The sequence below is a fragment of the Thalassophryne amazonica genome, chromosome 15, assembly GCF_902500255.1.
Source record: "Thalassophryne amazonica chromosome 15, fThaAma1.1, whole genome shotgun sequence".
NCBI lineage: Eukaryota > Metazoa > Chordata > Actinopteri > Batrachoidiformes > Batrachoididae > Thalassophryne > Thalassophryne amazonica.
Window position 1 is genome coordinate 32,534,854 of NC_047117.1, and position 18,559 is coordinate 32,553,412.

An 18,559-nucleotide genomic window follows, 5' to 3' on the forward strand; every position below is an offset into this window, starting at 1 on the left:
AGGGAGTTTTCAGGGAATACTGTTAAGTCTTCTATTTCCATACCATAAGTCAGAACAAGATCTAAAATATGATTAAAGTGGTGGGTGGACTCATTTACTTTTTGAGCAAAGCCGATAGAGTCTAATAATAGATTAAATGCAGTGTTGAGGCTGTCATTCTCAGCATCTGTGTGGATGTTAAAATCGCCCACTATAATTATCTTATCTGAGCTAAGCACTAAGTCAGACAAAAGGTCTGAAAATTCACAGAGAAACTCACAGTAACGACCAGGTGGACGATAGATAATAACAAATAAAACTGGTTTTTGGGACTTCCAATTTGGATGGACAAGACTAAGAGACAAGCTTTCAAATGAATTAAAGCTCTGTCTAGGTTTTTGATTAATTAATAGGCTGGAATGGAAGATTGCTGCTAATCCTCCACCCCGGCCCGTGCTACGAGCATTCTGACAGTTAGTGTGACTCGGGGGTGTTGACTCATTTAAACTAACATATTCATCCTGCTGTAACCAGGTTTCTGTTAGGCAGAATAAATCAATACGTTGATCAATTATTATATAATTTACCAACAGGGACTTAGAAGAGAGAGACCTAATGTTTAATAGACCACATTTAACTGTTTTAGTCTGTGGTGCAATTGAAGGTGCTATATTATTTTTTCTTTTTGAATTTTTATGCTTAAATAGATTTTTGCTGGTTATTGGTGGTCTGGGAGCAGGCACCGTCTCTACGGGGATGGGGTAATGAGGGGATGGCAGGGGGAGACAAGCTGCAGAGAGGTGTATAAGACCACAGCTCTGCTTCCTGGTCCCAACGCTAGACAGTCACAGTTTGGAGGATCCAAAAAAATTGGCCAGATTTCTAGAAATGAGAGCTGCTCCCTCTAAAGTGGGATGGATGCCGTCTCTCCTAACAAGACCAGGTTTTCCCCAGAAGCTTTGCCAATTATCAATGAAGCCCACCTCATTTTTTGGACACCACTCAGACAGCCAGCAATTCAAGGAGAACATGCGGCTAAACATGTCACTCCCGGTCTGATTGGGGAGGGGCCCAGAGAAAACAACAGAGTCCGACATTGTTTTTGCAAAGTTACACACTGATTTAATGTTAATTTTAGTGACCTCCGATTGGCGTAACCGAGTGTCATTACTGCCGACGTGAATTACAATCTTACCAAATTTACGCTTAGCCTTAGCCAGCAATTTCAAATGTCCTTCGATGTCGCCTGCTCTGGCCCCCGGAAGACAATTGACAATGGTTGCTGGTGTCGCTAACTTCACATTTCTCAAAACAGAGTCGCCAATAACCAGAGTTTGATCCTCGGCGAGTGTATCGTCGAGTGGGGAAAAACGGTTAGAGATGTGAACGGGTTGACGGTGTACACGGGGCTTCTGTTTAGGGCTACGCTTCCTCCTCACAGTCACCCAGTCAGCCTGCTTTCCCGACTGCACGGGATCTGCCAGGGGGGAACTAACGGCGGCTAAGCTACCTTGGTTCGCACCAACTACAGGGGCCTGGCTAGCTGTAGAATTTTCCACGGTGCGGAGCCGAGCCTCCAATTCGCCCAGCCTGGCCTCTAAAGCTACGAATAAGCTGCACTTATTACAAGTACCGTTACTGCTAAAGGAGGCCGAGGAATAACTAAACATTTCACACCCAGAGCAGAAAAGTACGGGAGAGACAGGAGAAGCCGCCATGCTAAATCGGCTAAGAGCTAGTAGCTGCACTAAGCTAGCGGATTCCCAAAAACACACAAAGTGAATAATGTGCAAATAATCCAGAGGTGATTCAGCAGAAGGAGTGCCCCAATCAAGGCACCAAACAGGCCATGAAGCAGCACAGGCAACGCACGACAACAGCGAACGCACGACAACGGTGCTAAAATAAAATAAAAATAAAAATAAATAAAAAAATAAAAAAATAAAAACGAAAGCGTTAGCAAGCTAGTTAGTTTGCCAACGCTAATGAAAGTTAGCTGATAAAAGTGCTCCGTCGCGATGTTTCGACCGTTAGAGGTCTTCCTTAGGCGTTGGAGCACAGTAAAAAAGTTAAAAAAGTAAAAAGGTAAAAAAGTAAAAAAGTCTTGAAAAAGACTGTTAGTTCAAGTCCAAAGCAGCAGGTAGCAGTCTCTGTGTAAACAGTCCCAACAGAGAGCCAAAATTCTGATGCAATCTCTCATATGGGGGCTTCGGCTGAGCTGCACGAGGATGCTGGGAAGGAAACTTAAACCAATCTCACAAACAACATATGGAGGACGTGCAGATAACAGCACCATTATTGATATCTGCGTAGCAGCGCACGTGGCCGGTTAGGGCACCGAGTAATACGTTAAATGTGAAACAGTCGCATATTTTGCGACCTTACACCCAGTATTATACTGTCTGAAATCTCACACAATCAGATTTGCAGAAAAAAATGTAATTGGATTACAATACAGATTATACAGACAGTAATGCATTGATTCTTGCATATTTGCAGTTTTTCAACTTTCTTGTGTTCATTAAAGTAAAAATATCCTTTACAAAATACACTGATTTCAAATCTAAATTTGTAAGACTTGTTTAATTCAAACACAAATCCTGTAGGCTTGTTATTGTTAAAGGTCACACAGCTCAGCATGTATCAAATCCTGAACCCAGTCTTAACCTTCCGGAAACAGAGTAGCTCACAGTTGCATAACCTCTTCCCCAAAGCCCGCAGGGAAATGTCTGTGGACAACCGGACAGCCACATGTCTCACCGAGGAAATATGGCCAGAGAAATCCAGCAAAATATTAGAACAACACACTGTAAAGATGTCTGTATCTGTGTTTTGTATGTATGATCAAGTTATTCCATTTTCACTGTTGATTGCCTGTGTACACCACCACAATAGAGTTGGAATGAAACAAACAAGACATCCTTGTACTGTGGACTGTTAGATTTAATTCAAGAAGTTTAACAAAAATATAGATAAAAAAGTTTAGAAATTACATCCTTTTGTATGCATTCGCCCTATTGAGATATCCCATAATCCCTTGCGCACTAGGGAGTTGCTGCAGTCTAAACAACAAACATGCCAACAATTGTAAATGAACATTATGTGACCAAAATGTAATTTTTATGCCTTTCATAACATTTATAAGAGATAGCATGCATGAGACCCTGAAAACTTGCTAAAACAAATATTCCAAATATTCTATGTCTGCTACGTATAACATACGTGGAACTTCATAAACACAAACTGAATTGCGGACATTTTATATACTCTGGAACAAACAGGACGATCAGTGTTGTAAAGGACAATGAGCAGGTCGTTAAAGAGCAAACTTCACTTTCCCCCAGAACAACATGAACAGGAAACAATCGCAGCTCACAGCGATTCCCGTTGAAAATAACGGTGAACAACCTGAGATTTTCACATGCTTACATAAAACAAACACAATAACAACATCTAACAAGAGACATTCATCACGAAATGCCCCACATGCAGTATTATTTTCCATGCAAAGTGCAGTAATATGTACTTGTATGGGGTGGGTATTTGTTTCAAGCCTTATGTCTTTGATGTAAACTGGGATATACAATGAAACAATTGGAGATTGGCATAATATGTATTTAGAGGATGTGACAAACAGTGACCATAAAAAGTTGGTCACGGCCGCCAGCCTTCAAAACAAATGCAACCACTGGTGACCTTGAAACAGAGGTCAAGGTCACCAGCCTTCGAACCCATGTGAAGTACTCCTCCAAGGCATGTACCCACCAAGTATGAAGTTTCTACGAGCAAAATGTGCCGAGCTACGTTGTGGCAAAGGATTTGACAGTTGTGACCATTGGTGATCTTGAAAAGTAGGTCAAGGTCACCGCCCTTCAAACCCATGCGAAGTACTCTTCCAAGGCAATAGGTGCGAAGCTACGTTGCAGTGAAGGATTTGACAGTTGTGACCACTGGTGACCTTCAAAAGTAGGTCAAGGTCACCGGCCTTCGAACCCATGCGAAGTACTCCTCCAAGGCAATAGGTGCGAAGCTACGTTGCAGCGAAGGATTTGACAGTTGTGACCACTGGTGACCTTCAAAAGTAGGTCAAGGTCACCGGCCTTTGAACCCACGTTCATTGCCGCGAATGAATTGCAGCCGGACAGATGGACAGATGGACAGATGGACGGACGGACGGACGGACGGACAACCCGGATGCTATATGCCACGCCGCGCGGTGCTGGTGGGGCATATACGAGGTTTGTCCATAAAGTATCGTACCTTTTTTTTTTTTTTTTAACTATATGGATTTGATTCATATGTTTTCACGTCAGACAAGCTTGAACCCTTGTGCGCATGCGTGAGTTTTTCCACGCCTGTTGGTGACGTCATTTGCCTGTGAGCACGCCTTGTGGAAGGAGTGGTCCCGCCCCGTCGTTGGATTTTCATTGTCTGGAAATGGCGGAATGATTTGAGGTTTTTTTCCATCAGAATTTTTTCAGAAGCTGTTAGAGACTGGCACCTGGAAACCATTCGAAAAATGTATCTGGCTTTCGGTGAAAATTTTACGGGCTTCACAGAGAATAAGGTCTGGTAGTACAGCTTTAAGGACCCCTTTAAGGACGCTCAGCGCACTGCGCTCTGAGCTGCGATGACACGGCACAAGCCACCGGACCATTTCTGAGCTGAAGGCTCTGTGGATACGAGACCATTGTGTGCTCTTTCTCTGGTTATCACAAGAGCTGGACATCAGCCATTTTCCGGCAGATTTCACTTTTAACAAGAGATTTTGTCATGGAAAGCCGCGCGGAGGCTTCACGCGTCACGACCGATTCGCTTTGGAAGCGAGACAAAGGAACACCTCCGTTTCGGCGTGTCAGAGGACAAGTTTGGACATGTCCAGCTCTCCACAATTTCACTGATACTTACTGGACTGGTAAGCATTGAAAGCCGAGATAGGTCTCGTATCCACAGAGCCTTCAGCTCAGCTCCGAAAGCCAGATACATTTTTCGAATGGTTTCCAGGTGCCAGTCTCTAACAGCTTCTGAAAAAATTCTGATGGAAAAAAACCCCAAATCATTCCGCCATTTCCAGACAATGAAAATCCGACGACGGGGCGGGACCACTCCTTCCACAAGGCGTGCTCACAGGCGAATGACGTCACCGACAGGCGTGGAAAAACTCACGCATGCGCACAAGGGTTCAAGCTTGTCTGACGTGAAAACATATGAATCAAATCCATATAGTTTAAAAAAAATAAAAAGGTACGATACTTTATGGACAGACCTTGTAGCATCCAGCGGGGCATAAAGTCCGAGATAATATATTCACAAGAGTTTTAGGCACAATGCTGTTGTCCATGTGCAGCGGTTAAATTGCAGCCTGATCAGACCATCTCAATGCAGTTCTCAATGTTATTGACATCCCACAGAGCGGTGACCTCTGAAGTTTTGCAAGATTTTGTGGGATTTGAAGACTCAATAGATCTTTTTTAGAGGTGTTAAATTATTGGTAAATCTATGTAGATTCACTGTGCAAGAAGGAGACAGGTGAAGGAAGCCACCAAGGCACCCAGACAGTTCTGAAGAAATAATAGCGCGGTTGTGATTAGATTAAGGGTTGCATCACCAGTTATACAGATTCACAGTGGAGTAGCATAGAAAAGATTTTTCTTAAAAAGAAGACATGGCATTTCAGCTACATTTCAGCAGAAGGCATATGGGCAGGGGTGCCGAAAAGGGGAGAATAAGGAGTAGGACTCTAGGGGCCCGTGATTGACAGGGACTCAGAGAGGTCCCTAATACATTTATAATACTAACAAAATAATGTGGGGGTGGCTCGGTAATACATGTGGGAGACACAATCCGAGGCTTGACCTGTTTTCTTGTATGAAAATGTTATTCTGTTTCACTCCACCATGTACAACCCCAATTCCAATGACGTTAGGACGTTGTGCCTCAGTTCCTCCCAGTGTTGCTGTCAAGGAGGTGGTCCATTCACCACCTGATCTGTAATTAGTTCTCCGCGAGTATCACGACCTTGGTGAGGTTTTCAACAAGGATCGTGCACTCTCACTTCCTCCTCACCGTCCTTACAACTGCACCATTGACTTGCTTCCGGTCGCCCTGCTACCTTCTGGTAGGCTATACAATCTCTCCCGCCTGGAACACAAATCAATGGAGACCTATATCCAAGACTCCTGGATCCTGGGCTGATCTGGCCTTCATTGTCTCCCCTTGGGGCAGGCTTCTTTTTTGTTGATAAGAAGGATGGCACCCTTTGCCCCTGCATTGATGTCCAGGGACTTAACGGCATTATGGTACCCTCTACCCCTCCTAGATTCCGCGATTAGTTCTTTGCATGGGGCGACCATATTTTCTAAATTGCCTCTCCGTAATGCTTACCACCTGGTGCGGGTCTGGGACGGGGATGAGTGGAAGACAGCTTTCAATACACCGTTGGGGCACTTTCAGTACCTGGTCATGCCCTTCAGTCTGACTAACGCACCCGTCTGGATGCCCAGACCCACACCAAACACGTGCGGCTCGTGCTCCAGCTGTTACTGGAGAACCATCTGTTTGTTAAAGCTGAGAAATGCGGGTTCCATCTCGATACAGTTGCCTTCTTGGGCTTCATCATTTCACATAACCAAATCAAACCCAACCAAGCTAAGGTCAAAGCAGTTACGGACTGCAAGTTCCGTCTTCAGTCAAACAACTACAGCAATTCTTAGGATTTGCCAATTACTACTGACGATTTATTCACAGTTTCAGTCAGGTTGCAGCCCCTCACCTCACTCAGTTCAGCTAAAACAACCTTTCAGTGGACTCGTCAGGCCGACTCTGCATTCACCCTACTGAAGAATCATTTTGCTACAGCTCCCATCCTCACCCAGCCGGACCTGGATTGCCAACTCATAGTGGAAGTGGATGCCTCTGACTCTGGGTTGGGCGTAGTCCTGTCCCAGAGATCAGTGAGTGACAACTGGATCCATCCGTGCGCTCTCTTTTCTCAATGCCTTTCCCCAAAGAGTGGAGACATTGGCTAGAGGGGGCCACAGTCCCATTCATTATGTGGACTGACCACCGCAATCTGGAATACATTGGCTTGTCGTGCTGCCCGAGACACAATCCCAAGTTCTGCAGTTCTACCATTCGTCCAAGCTGTTCTGCCACCCTGGTGTCCATCAGACCTTGGAAATCCTCCGTTGCTGATTTTGGTGGCCCACTGTCCAGGCTGATGTGAGAGAGTTTGTTCTGGCCTGTTCCATCTGTGCCACGTGCAAGACATCTCACCAGCCTCCCGCCGGGCTGCTACAGCCGCTCCCGACACCTGGCCATCTGTGGTCGTACATTGGTTTGGACTTTGTTATAGGACTTCCTCCATCCCAGGGTAACATAGTCGTCCTCACAGTCGTGGATCGGTTTTTCAAGGCAGCCCACTTTGTGGCCCTGTTATAGGACTTCCTCCATCCCAGGGTAACATAGTTGTCCTCACAGTCGTGGATCGGTTTTTCAAGGCAGCCCACTTTGTGGCCCTCCCAAAGATTCCATCAGCCCAGGAGACCACCAACCTCCTGGTCCTCCATGTTGTCCATTTGCATGGCATCCCCCAGGACATCGTATCAGACCAAGGTCCCCAATTCACTTCGTACATTTGGCGTAGTTTCTGTTCCGCACTCGGGGCCTCGGTCAGTCTATTGTCCGGGTTCCATCCACAGACCAACGGGCAGGCAGAATGGGCAAAACAAGATCTTGAATCCACCCTCAGATGTGTCTCAGCCTCACACCCCATGGATTGGAGTCACCATCTCCCCTGGGTGGAGTATGCACACAACTCTCAAGTCTACTCGGCCACCGAACTCTCCCCTTTTGAAGCCTCCCTTGGCTACCAACCTTTGTTGTTTCATTCCCAGGAAGCTGAAATCACCATTCCATCCATTCAACTCCACCTCAGGAGGTGCCATCGGGTGTGGAAGACCGCCCGTTCTGCCCTGCTGCGGACTAAGACCTGGACTTGGAGCCATGCTGACTGGCACCAGGCCCCGCCCCTGACTACCACCCCAGACAGGAGGTGTGGCTTTCATCAAAGGACATCCCTCTTCAGACTGACTCAACTTCAGACTCTTCAGACTGACTCAACCCTTCTGCCGTCCGGCTCCGGCTACCCTGTTCTCTGCGGATCCACCCGGTCCTTCATGTTTCTTGGTTGAAGCTGGCATCCGTCCCATCATTAGGAAGGACAGCTGCCCTGTCATTAGGAGGGTGCTAACTAGAGCACAATAGTTGCTAATTAGAGCTATTGTTTAGTCACTAGCCTATAGCAGTATGCCTCTCGGTAGGAGGGGTCTGGTTAGGTTTAAAACTCCAGCTTTTGTGGCTTCTGTTTATTCTTCTCTACAAGAGTCAAGACAGAAGTCAGACTACCAGAGCAAAAATTTTAGCTGAGGAAGCTTCTGCGAAGTGAAACGTCCTCGCGTCAAGCAACCCAGTCCAGTCGAAGATTCAAGCTTCTCTACTAAAGATTTTGGTCGTGCGTCGTCGGGGACGGGGTTTTCAGTATCTGGTGGACTGGGAGGGCTATGGACCAAAAGAACGCTCCTGGGTCAAGCGGGGCCTCAACCTGGACCCTTCCCTAATCCTTGACTTCTACCAGGACCATCCTGAACGTCCTGGTAGGTCGCCTGGGGGCTCCCATTGGGGGGTACTGTTGTGGGCTGCCTGTTCCTGCTGCTGCTGTTTCTGTCTCTCTCCTCTGCACAGGTGGCGTGCCTCAAGCTGATTGACACACCTGCCACTCATCTCATCAGTCTCTGCATATAAACCCCCGGCTCTGCACTTCATCATTGCCAGAAGCTCAGTGTATCTTTCATGGTAATCCTCCGAGTTGGTCTCCTCAGAGTTTGTGCATTCCTACGCAGTTATTTTCCAAGCTTCCACGCTCAGTAATTTGTGTGCTGCTATTTATCCTGCAGCTTTGTCTGAGCTTCCAAGCTCAGCATCTTTTGTCTGTTCTTTTTCAGCTTTCAGATCACTCAAGTATTTTTGGGGATTGACTGTGCATCATAGACCTGACATTGAACTTGATTCTGCTTCTGGAACTGTTACTGGGTTCATTGCTCAGCAAACCACACACCTGTGTGTCCTCTCCAGATTACACGTCGACAGCTTGCAGGCGGCCACCTGGCTCCCAGATTGCATCATCCACGCCTCGCTGTGGTTCCAACTCTATTTGGACTGTGGTTCCCTGGTTCCACCGCTGTGTGGGCCCTGTCTCCACTCTCCAGGCTGCTGACGCATCCAAATCCTCCATGCACTACACATTCAATTGTCAAAAATACATTTTCTGCTTCCCTCCACTCTTGTTTCTGCTCCCAGCACTTGGGTTCTCCGTTCCACTCAGTTCCTAGCTGTAACACAGTATCTCAAATCACAGTCACTGAATCCTATAACACCTTCAGAATATTTGGAATGTCTTGGTGACTTCCCTCATTAGTCTCCATCTTGCGCCGTCACTCAGTTTTTGAGAACTGCCTACTCCAGACATATTTTCTGTACTGAACAATACTGTCTGTATTTCTTACCATAAGTCCAAGACATATTCAGTGATTTGAAAATGTTTTCATGAATTCATGCCCTGATTTGTCAAAAGCAGACCGGCTGTAAGTGATATTTTGCATTAATAAAAAACTTTAGTTTGTCAAATTACTTGTTCACTCTGATGGGGCTCTATATCTACAAATGGCACTATAAACACCTTGAATTAAAGTCAACAATTAATACTGCATGATTAATCAGTTAAGTGACTCAATACAACCCCTTTGAATCCTGAGTTTTACTTTACACTCACATGATGTGCTGTGTAAACAGCAAAGTGGGAGTGGACATGCCCCACATGCATTTATTTGCTCTATACATTTTACATCATGCACTATAGCTCATCACAATATGGTCCCTTAACATTTGAGTTAGGGATTTTCACACTTGGTTGAAAGTATTTTGATATTTGCATAGTAATGACCTCGGCCCACTTTTATAAAGCAGTCTAAATTTGTTTAGTCAACTAAACTCACTCAGTTGATTAATCTTTCGACATTAGTCATTGCAAAAAGCACTTAGTCAGTTAATCTTTCACGTTACCCGACTAAAGTTTTTAGCCTGGTACAGAGGAGGGTAATGTTATTTTAGTTGACAAAACTTCAGTGTCCCACCTCAAAAAACCCCTATGTCGCTCATATTCCTCCAAAAGGAGAGCTTCCTCTACTTTTGGCCATGGTTGTAGCAGATGAATCATGATGTATTTCTGACAGTTCTCACATTAGCCACCGGGCTAATGTGAGCTAATACGGCCTAATGCTGTTACACTGAGCAGCCTGGTGTGCAAAAAAAAAAGGTTTGACAGAAGTGTAGAAGATCAAGCGAGGAGGATATATAGGTTAAGTGATAGTTAAATCTGGAAAGTGTAGTTAAGTCATTGAGAAAGATGGAAAACCCTTTGTCAAAATTTGACTGCTACACTGAGCCCGCCACTCTGAGACAGCGGTGGACAAGATGGCTAACTGGGTTTGAGCTGTACCCAGACGGAAAAGGCTTGATAGTGATGGTGGAGGGAGGAGCCTCTGTGTGTTCCAGATAAGCTTTGCTTCTGCACCACGCAGGTGCTGACGTGCAAGATGTTTTCTTGACTCTGCCTAATACGGGGCAGCCGACGGACTATGATGTTGTGGTGGCGGCACTAAACGCTTACTTCATACTGCAAGTGAACAGGGCCTTCGCCCGCCAATCTTTCTACCAGATAACGCAAAAACAGCGAGAAACAGTGCAGCAGTTTGTAACCAGATTACGTCAAGCTGGTAAGGACTGTGCATTTGCTGCAGACACGGAAAATCAAATAAGAGATGCCGTGCTGAGCAGGTGCACGTCTGAGTACATATGGAGAAAGTTACTGGAGGAAGCCAACCTGACGCTGGCCCGCACTCTGGAGGTAGCGGCACAATGTGAACGGGTGGAAATGCAAATGGTGGCGATGGAGGTGAGTGACAACATCAGCGAGAGTGCACCGTGTTCACAAGAAAGAGGTAAAGTTTCATCGTACGAAATTCAAACGTCGAGGAGACGGGAGAGAAAAAATGGATAAAGTGTGCTTTAGATGTGGACATGGAGATCACTTTGCTAAGGATCCTGCCTGCCCAGCAAGAGGACAAGCATGCAGAAAATGCAACAGAAAAGATCACTTTGCTAAAATGTGTAAGTCAAAAAGCAGTAACAAACAGAATGTGAGATGAGTTGAAACAGAGACTCAGAACAGAGACTATGCATTTGTAATGAGAGATCATTGAAACACAGAAAGAGTGACATTTAATGTGGGAGGAGGAAATCTGCTCATGCTAAGTGACTCAGGTGCATCAAGCAATATAGTAGTTGAAGATACATGGAAGATTAATCAACTGCTAGCAATGGACATTATTGAAAGAATGGAGGGACCCACACTGTGGGTAAACACTAAAGCAGCAGAAGACAGCATCAGGATGTGCTCAGACATGAGGAGAGCAAACGCAGCTATCATCAGAGAGACACCCAATTCCGACAGTGGATGAGCTTCTACAAGGAATGAATGGATCAACCACTTTCATCAAACTGGATCTAAAGTGGGGATATCACCAGCTGGAGCTCACACCTGAATCCAGAGGCATCACCACGTTTGCTGTCCATACAGGTACCTTCAGGTACAAAAGACTCATATTTGGTGTTTCCTCAGCTAGTGAACAGTATCAGCATGAGATTGCAACAGCATTGGCTGGCATTGAAGGGGTGGAGAATATCTCTGATGATATCATTGTTCATGTCATGTCATGTTCATGCCCAAAGACCCATGACCAACGGCTCCACACAGTTCTGTCTAGGCTCGAGAGGTGTGGGCTGACATTAAATGCAGATAAGTGTCAGTTCAACATGGACAAGTTGATTTTCATGGGTATATTATTGTCACAGAAAGGCATTGGCCCCACTACTGAAAGAGTGAGAGCTGTAGCAGAGGCACGGGAACCGGAAAATGCATCAGAGGTATGCAGCTTCCTGGGGTTAGCTGGCTACAGTAGCCGTTTTATACCCCATTTCGCCAACATATCAGAAAAGAGAACTCCAGAAGTACATCACAATCTATCGATCTGTTGACCATTCCGCAACTGGGAAGAGTCCAGCAGAGCTGCTCTTCAAAAAGGAAAATAAAAGGAAAGCCCCCTGACATAATGACATAATGACACCACAAAGAGATCTAGAGACGAGAGACAGAGATGCTGAAAGGAAAGGAAAATCAAAGATGTACTGTATACTGACAACAAGAACCAAGCAAAACACTCACAGGTGACAGTCGGAGACCAGGTTCTACTGAAACAAGATAAGGTGGACAAATTCTCCATTACATTCAACAAGACACCACATAAGGTCATCAGGAAGGACGGTAACAATGTGGTTGTCAAATCATCAAGTGGGCCCTGATTTTGTGTTAATTTTGACATACTAGCCATGTGCAGTGAAGTAGCTTTCACACCAGGCTGAGATTGATGCTGAATTTTCCCATGCAATGGTTTCCTAAGGGTTTTGTGTGTCCCGGGGAGTGGAAAATGCCATGCTGATTGGGAGTTGGGAAAGATCAGTTAAACTTGTGCCAGTTTTGATCGTGGTCAAAGTTTTTTGTGAGCTTGACAGGACTCACTGCCATGTCAGCCTCCTTGCACTTGGCACCAAGTAACCCAGTACAGGCTCATTGCAACTTTGCGTCTACCTTTCACCCAGACCTAGGGGAAAGAATAAAACTGAGATGTCAAGAGTTCACCTGGGGCCTGGTTTCATAAAGCAATCGAATCTTGCAGTCTACTAAACGTACTTAGTCAACTGCAGTTAGTCGCCTAACATTATCCATCTAATCACCATTTCACATTGACGGATAAACATAGATTGGCCAACTTACGTCTGTCTATGGTTTTCACAGGCATAACGGTCTCGTGTGTTCGGTTACCAAGAGACAGCTCCATGTGCAACAGTTTTTGTTGGTCATTGTCATGAACTATGTAGTCTTTGTCTCGTTAACTGTCTTTATGAACATTTACGGACAACAGAATGATGTGCTTAGCTCTTAGCCTAGCAGGTTCACTCTTCAGTTTCTTCTTCTACACTTCCGTCAAGCCTTTTCTGCTTTGCGTAACAGTGATGCACGGTGGCTAATGTGAGAACCGTCACTAACACATAATGACAAAAAGTGGGGAAAGCTTTCCTTTTGGAGGAATACAAGTGACTTAGGGGTGCTCTTGAGTGTTCCGTCAACTGTTGGTACATGATAGCCGCCATTTTTTTGAGGTCAGACAGTGAAGTTTTGTTGACTAAAATAAGATTACCTTCCACTGTACCAGGCTAGAAACTTTAGTCAGGTCATGTGAAACTTTAGTTGACTAAGCGCTATGTGCAATGACTAATGTCAAAAAATTAGTCAACTAACTGAGTTTATTTGACTAAACAAGATTGGACTCCTTTTCGAAACCGGGCCCTTACATTGAGTTGTGCTTAGCCTATTCTAATTTGTCCCAAGATTAAGGCTTGTTTTGGGGACTCCAGTGAGGTCTGGCAAAAAAAAAACAAAAAAAACTTTTCCTGAGGTTTGCAGAGATGTGTGCCCGTTTGGGAGAATTCAGCATTTAATCCTGCCAGCTGAGAGCTGCTCAGAGAAATCACTTGAGGTGACAGACAGTTATGGCATAAAATGGCCCAAAACTGAGAGCTGCTGTGACAGCTTTTTAATAAATCATTGTCAAAGTCTCTTTGCTAAAATAAGCTGTCTGTTTTAAGTCCTCCACTCAGTCTTCTGTGATACCAACATCAGTGCAGATAATCAGAACTCAAGTCATAAATATGAGATGCCAGATACCAGATAATACGAGGTGTGCTCACACAACAGAAGCATGATTTATTAAAACTGGTGATATGGTTCAGGGTTCGGTTTTCTGGCCAAGCAGTATCCAGGAATCCAATATTACATTTCTGACATTCTAAATAGAAAGTCATGTCAGTCAAACAGCTGAATGCAAACAAACAGTGCATATGAGATATTTAGATATGAATTTCATTCCAATAACAGAAATACAAACAATATTTTACACATTTTCATCTTCCTCCTCGTCAAACTCTGGGAGATTAGATGTTGTCTATATTTTCCATCAAATATATCAAATTTGGGTTCATTTTGATTCATATATAAAACACTCTTTTCACATTCAATATAAAATCCAAAGTCATATTAAATATAAATAAATCTTTATTCACAAATGAATGTCTGTTTGGCACTCTGCTGCTGGTGGTGTTCATTTCTGTGGATCTGTTCCATCTGTTTTTGATGAAAGGTTCCAAAGTGTGTCACTATAGTAACTCTGGTATATTAAACTTTGTGATGACAGCTTGCTGGGCTGAAACATTGACATGGCACTATGTCTGATATTTTCTGTTATTGTCTGATATTATTTCTGCATTTTTCATCAACACTGAACGTACGTCTCTGTGTCCTTACCTGAATTTGTGACTCTAGTTTGCCTTGTGATCACTATTCTGGATTCAAGGAGATTCTCAAACCCAACATTTCCCACACAGATCCTGACACTTTGCAAGAAAGTTGAAAAGTTGCTTACTGGATGTGTCTGTCAAGACGGCTGGCAGATGAGTATTATACAAGACTGGATTAGATAACAGCAGATACTCCTGGATTTGTATTAACAATTTCTGGTAGAGGTGGGCGGATCAATCCTAATATCGATCATATCGATACCAACGCTGGTAGAGAAGCTTGAATCTTCGACTGGACTGGGTTGCTTGACGTGAGGACGTTTCGCTTCAAATCACAGAAGCTTCCTCAGCTAAAATTCTTGCTCTGGTAATCTTGTTGAAAAGGGCCAGACAGAAGTCAGACTACCAGAGCAAGAATTTTAGCTGAGGAAGCTTCTGTGATTTGAAGCGAAACGTCCTCGCGTCAAGCAACCCAGTCCAGTCGAAGATTCAAGCTTCTCTACTATGGAAACCACCTGGACAACTGAGAGCCTTCACAGAAACCAACGCTGGTATTGATTATTGAATGATCCTCTTGTAAAAAGATCTATACTCAATTTTTTTTTCTTTTCCGCACGCACTGACTGCTGCGCAGGCAGATTCATCAAAGTCTACTCTGTAAGTGCAGCGCTGCGCTTTGTCACACAACACAGAGCAGTGCACCCTTCCCCCTCTGGTCTTTTGTTGTTGCGCTGTCACATGGTTGAGCCAGCCAACAGCCATGCAGGTAGGCTCAGAATAGCCTGCTCACTCAGCGCTCTCCTCGAGTCAGCCCTGTACCTCAGGAGATTTTGCTTTAAGTTGTGATGAGTGATATTTTTTTAAACAAAAATATTGATTGTGATAATAAAGTATTTTGTTGTCACGTACAATGTTTGGCGAAATTCTATCCTAGGTCTTTTGGATCCTTTGGATCTATGAAGCTTAAATATGAAAAAATATTGGTATCTGTATTGATATCGGCGATACTGGACCTGTATTTACTTCATTCTGGCCTCCTGCTCAACTTTCCACTGTTGGTTCTTTTTGACTCTGACAAAGAAAAAAAAAGACTGTTTGAAGGTAAATGTGATTCAAAAGCTGAACACTCAATTGTGAACTTCTGTGTTTATAATTTCAGGTCAGTTCAGGTCTGGGAGCTCGTGATGGTATTGCACTTTAATCCCTTGTTTTGGATCATGAGATCCAAAAGATCTCTAATCTCTAATGTAATGTCTAATATAACAATTTACCTTCCACTAGTGTTGGGACGACTAGTATTAGTCGACTAGTAAGTACCATTCAGGGTTGGACTGGGACAAAAATTCAGCCCTGGCCCACCACTACAATTCACATGTAGATGCTCTGCCAACTCGCCCACCATTGAAGTACATATAAACACACAAACCCTTAATAACACTACTATACTGAACAATATCATCCCTTTTATTCTGGTGCCTTGAATAAAATAAATGTTGACTATACAGGATGTTGCTCACTTGGTCTTAAGAAGGATGCTGGAGAAAGGATTTAAGATTCAAGAGTGTTTATTTATCACTGACCCACTCATTGGTGGTGAAACTGTCATGGCATTGGCAGGCTGGCAGCAAAGGTACTGTAGGTCACATCACACAAATAGAGAGCCCTGTGAAAGACAGATAACAAAGTCTGTCTTTCATCATTCTGTGGAATGATCTACCTGCATTTCTGTGGAATGATCTCCCTGTGTCAATAAAACCGTCAGATTCTGACAAAAGAGGAAATACTTATAATTTGTGTACTGCATCACGAGCAATATGTATGCAGGTGTTTTATTGTAACAGTAGTTAATCAGTGTTGTATTAGTTGTAACTGTATAATGTGAAACTATTGAAAGGACAATAAACTATAAACACTGTCTGAAAAAAAATATAAACGCATACAAAGTTGTTATGTTGTAGATCAATGTCCTTCATGAACAAAGTCGACTCTGCGTATGTTGGTACACGTTAACACTAAATATTTTAACTGTGGTGACCTGATTTGGGGGATGTCATTAATTGTAAAAATAGCAGATCTACATGCTCAAACCGCATCACATTGCAACATGTCAGTTGTAAACTTGTCGATCTGCAACGAGCATGTGTGGTATCCTTTGATGAAAGTATAAAACAGTGGTTAAGAGGTTATTAATAAAAACTAATCAGTTAATCAGCATATGAAAATGGTATTGTTTTCCAATTCTTTAGATAACTAGATTTAGTTTTAACACACCACACTATGCAGTTTGCTATGAGTAGAGTACACTGATTTGAATGTTTATGAAGATGTAAATCTTGTAGACCCGTAGGTGTAACCAGAAAAGGGGGGTCCGCTTTCATTTATATAAAAGGCTAAGCATTTTTATGCATAATTGACATGATCCAGCAAAAGGAGCAGGCAGGTCGACCCAAATCTCTCCGCTAAGCGGGCTCTTGACAGTCCATGCGGCTTAGGGCTTCAGTGGGTCTTCATCTCCAGTCTTTAAAGTACAGCGCTTGGTAGCGAGTTAGCTATACTGAGGCACCTAAGCTAGCACGGCAACACTGTGAATTAAGAACTCGGTACAAACATGGAAACATGTGACAACCTGCTCCAGCAATCCCACCACTGCCACTAATGTAACCGAGCTTGTTAGATAAAATGTACTGTACAAACATGATTAATTTATTATCTTATTATTACATCTGCTCTTTTAAATTCTGCAAACTGTTTCTCTCAGATATTCCCAGATAGATAGCACAGCTGCAGGAGCCAAGTCAGCCTGTTTACAGTTTGACATTTAGCAAGCTTCAGCAAAACCGCTCACTCTGTACCTAAGATTGGAATGATTCAGTTGATTGCAAACGTATCTGCACATGACTAATAACACATGTTGTAACCGTGGACTCATGTAGCCACCCTTATCTTTGTTTTTTACACGCAATAAAAGAGCCTCACGGAGGATGTCACAGTTGGAGAACTGCACAAGCTGCCAGCCTCTGCTGTGTCTCCCCTTTGCAAAGTTCACTAAAGACATCTCAACTCTCTGTCTGAGTTCTTTCTTGTATGTCTAGGCAAGGTCAAACCTGACATATTTCCTGGTGCCATGACCCAGATGTCAACATACCCAGTCGCTGCGGAAAGGAGGGAGACACACCGAAGCCCGTTGATGGCCGGCTCCACAGGGAGGCTGAAAAGAAAGTCCCGGGGAGTGAATTCTCTGCCAGGCCGGTGATTTAGAAGTCAACCGCCGACCGCAACGCTGGATTGACGACATCCGAACAGGAAAAAAATCAACGAGCCGGACAGAGAAGTAAGTAAATACTTTTATGGTCTGACAGGGTCAGGACTAAGGTCAAATTTGACGGGGTCAAATTAGTAAATTCTTTTATGGTCTGACAGGGTCAGGACTAAGGTCAAATTTGACGGGGTCAAATTAGAAAACAGTTACGGGGTGACTGTTAAAGGCGTGACAGGGTCATGTCAGAACAAATTTGACGGGGTCAAATTAGAAAACAGTTACGGGGTGACTGTTAAAGACGTGACGGGGTCATGTCAGAACAAATTTGACAGGGTCAAATTAGAAAACAGTTACGGGGTGACGGGGTCATGTCAGAACAAAAAGTCCACTATACGACCAAAGTAAGACCAAAGTAAGATCAAAGTACTATCAAAGTAACATCAAAGTAAAATTAGAAGATGTCTAACAGTGTGAAAAGTAATAGTGATCACATTTACGCAGGATTTTACAACAGGATGTGACAAAATACAGCTGTCTAAATGAATGAATGTGATTTGTGTGAATATGATTTGTATGAAAGGGACGATTTGCAATTAAAGCACGGGCGCCCTAACATCCTCCAGTCCAGGGAACAAAAATGAAGGTGCTGTCTGTGAAGTAAATTGTGAACCGATCCATACACACCACACCTGTTTGTGTTGAACAACGTGACTGGACTGAAAAGAGGCACTAGGAAAGGTCATCCACCTCCTTCGGGAGGTTGAAGTGGTTGACACTTTTCAGTCAGACTGA